Source organism: Sciurus vulgaris (genome assembly GCF_902686455.1).
Source record: "Sciurus vulgaris genome assembly, chromosome: X".
NCBI lineage: Eukaryota > Metazoa > Chordata > Mammalia > Rodentia > Sciuridae > Sciurus > Sciurus vulgaris.
In genome coordinates, this window is record NC_136471.1 from 108,869,281 (window position 1) to 108,872,749 (window position 3,469).

A 3,469-nucleotide genomic window follows, 5' to 3' on the forward strand; every position below is an offset into this window, starting at 1 on the left:
TAAGCAAATCAATCACAGGCATTTCTGATTTCAGCTGGAAAATCTTTAAGGAAAGCAGTCATAATTGACTCTCAATAGAGAGTGTGACTACTTACTATTGATGAGTCTCAAAGTTCCATGATTCTATATGGCCAGTGTCTTACTCTAATCCTCCTAGTCTAACAAATTAACACAGCCTGGGTAATTTGAAAATAATAGAAATTTGTTTGATGTGGTTGTACAAGACAGGAGGTACAAGAGCAAGGTACTAGCAGATTTTGTGTCTGTTAAGGGTTTACTTCATGCTTCCAGAATGGCGCTTTGTTAGTTCATCTTTCAAAGATAACACTATATCCTCACATAGTGAAAGAGCGGGAAAAAAAGCAAAAAGGGATTAGGGTGTTCCCTTCTGCCCACATGGCTAGTCCTAAAGTTACCACCTTTTTATACTGTCACATTGGTAGTTAAGTTTTAACATATTTGGGGAGACATTCAGACATCTTTCTACAAATTCCAGTGCGCATGTATGATTTTTATGGTGCTATAAACAAGAGTGCTCAGTAGTGTTTGTCCTACATTTCTTATGCCACCCCTTCTCCACCAGATACAATTCCCTCCTTGCCAGTTTCTGCAGTCCTACTTAGCCTTGCTTGCTCCCCTATTTCCCAGCTTAGTACTCCCCCTCTAATCTCTTCCAGAAAATTAATTAGTTTGAGCTTTTGTTGATCTTCTCTCTACTTTTCTGAAGTGTCATGCACTATTTTTTATATTCAGGCTTTTGATTGTCAAGTATCTTTGATCTAAATAAACCCCATGTTAAAAATGTAAGTATTGGCTTGCAAAACTGTCATCTGTACTGTTTAGTTTAGAAGGAAAAAGTTGAACATTTTTATTGAAATCTTAATTTTCTTAGTAGGAAGGAAGTTCTCATTTCTGGAAAGGCAAGAAAAATGAGCAAAAATTAAAATTTCAAGTTTTCTTACTAGCAGGTTTTTAGGTTTGATGTGTTAGAACATTTAAATAACTTCCTTTACAAAAAGAAAGCAAATATTCTTTTTGGAATATAAAATGTATTATATTTTTTTCACTGATAAGCATCAACGTGAAATTATCTTTGTTTGTCCAATCTAAATTTTTTGAAGAAGCTCAAGAACACTTTTTGTGGATAATATTTCAATTTACATTCCCACCAGTATGTATACAAGTGTTCCTTTCTGCATATCCTTACCAATAGTATCTTTAGTCTTTTTAATAATGGCCACTCTATCAAGAGTTAAGTGATATATCATTGTGATTTTAATTTGCTTATGTTTAGTCATGTCAGACAGCTTTCCATATACCTATTGGCCATCTGTATATCTTGGGAAAATTTTACTAATGGAGTATCATCTTAACGATTCTCACTGCACCAAAAAAGGGAACTGTGAGATGATATGGATACATTAGGTAGCTTTACTATAGTAATCAGTTCGTTATGTACATGCATATGAAATCATCATGCTCTGTATCCTAGATACAGACAATTTCAATTTTTTTAAAAACAAAAAGAAAAAAGTAGGAAAAATATCCATTATATTTCTTTCAGCTTTTTCATAACTTGTGATTTAGTTAAACTTCATTTCAATGACACAGTGCATCGACTGATGCCTGCTATAACTCTCACATGAAGTGATGTCTACAAACTCCCTACTGCTCTTCATGTGTCTAGAAATCTCCTACTGTTCTTCATGTCTAGACAGGTCTTAGATGTAGATGGGATCCATTTACATCCCTCCAATGGTGTTAGAGTTCACCTCCAGGGGTATGAAGGGATAATCATCATAAGTGAAAATTTACTAAATTCAATCATAATTTATTTTAGAAAGGACCTCGAGGAGTTAAAGAACAGGAAATAAAAATTTTGGTCATAATTATGTTGTATTGTAATGAATAGTCAATAATTGGACAAAGATAATAGAACATATTAAACTCCTTAATATCATTGTAAACTTTCTTATATTAAAACTAATCCTTTTTAAACTGAAAATGTTTTTTAAAAATAGGCTGTGTGGTGGCACTTACCTGTAATCCCAGCTACTTATAATATCTAGATTTTATGACTATAAATACTTTAATATTTCCTTAATATTAATTACATATCCTAAAGAAAAACATTTTTTCCTTAAATTTATTTTTAAGTCCTTTGAAAAATCTCTCCATTCCTAAAATCATGGTTGAGCTCAGTACACAAGTATATTCGAGTCATCAGGTTCAATTATTATAATGCCTATTTTATATCAGTCCGTTAACCATACGTAGTAGATACTACTTATTATATAGGAGTTTCAATTAATAATTAATCTTCTATGACAATCTCCAACAATTGTAACTCTATTTTGCCTGTTTCTTCTGAGAGTTCAGAACACAGTCCTTTACCTTAAAATATTTTATTTCACCAAAAGAAAAATTATTCTAGTAGAAAAACTAAGATGTCACTATGATAAGGTAAATTGGAACTAAAAAAGCCTAATTAAAAAAATTCACTGTTGTAGAAGATGACATTTGTAGACAACCTGTTGTGCCAGGATGTATAGAGAGTTGTACAACTGGTAGAGAGTTTGTGGTTGGATTATGACACAGAGAAGCAATCAAATACAAAACTAAACAACTATAAATGAACCAGAGAAGGAAAGGTATTCATCGTGTGTTCCATGACCGGCTGAGAATACTGTTTACCTAAGTATACTAATGTCACCATCAAATATGGATCAAGCCAAGTATGCATGATAAAGCTAGTGAGAGGCTGTTGGCAAGAAGAAATCAGATGAAGACAGATGGAAAGCAGTTCTTCATTTTCTATAATAATTCTTCATTTTCTGTTCCTAAAATTATTAAAACAATCAGTAGCAACATGGGCTTATTAAGAGAAGAAGGTAAGTTTAGAAAGAGTCATTGCTAGGAGCTTGGGGCGTGGAGACAGGAGAAGTTGCTGTTTTTTATAAGCCTCGTAGAACTGTGTGATTCTTTAAATCAAGAGAATGTTTAATAATAATTAACATAAATGCATGATGTGTAGTCCTTCCTGGAATCTGCATTTCTAGACCACCTCCCATGCCTCTCCCATTGTTTGCTCCCCATTATTGAACTAAGGACTACTTTTAAATGGTCCTACTGAAAGCCAAATTTCCCTCCATATTATCAGGTTCAAAATGGACTTAAGAGAAAGGTGCTTCTAAGAGTAAGCACTAGTTTAAGAAAATCATGCAATTTGGTCATTATAAAAATCTTGTTATGGTTTTTGTTTTTTTGTGTCACATGTTTAAGTATTCTAGTCCTATTTCATTTATATCTGAAGAAAGTTAAACATTCTTAACATTTTTAGTAATCACATCATGATAGACCATTTTCATTTTGTGAAATTATGCAGAATTATTTTTGACTTATTGAAATACGCCTTTGTATCCTATTTTCCCAGCATCATATTTTAAAACAAGTGTTCCAGAATAAAAGC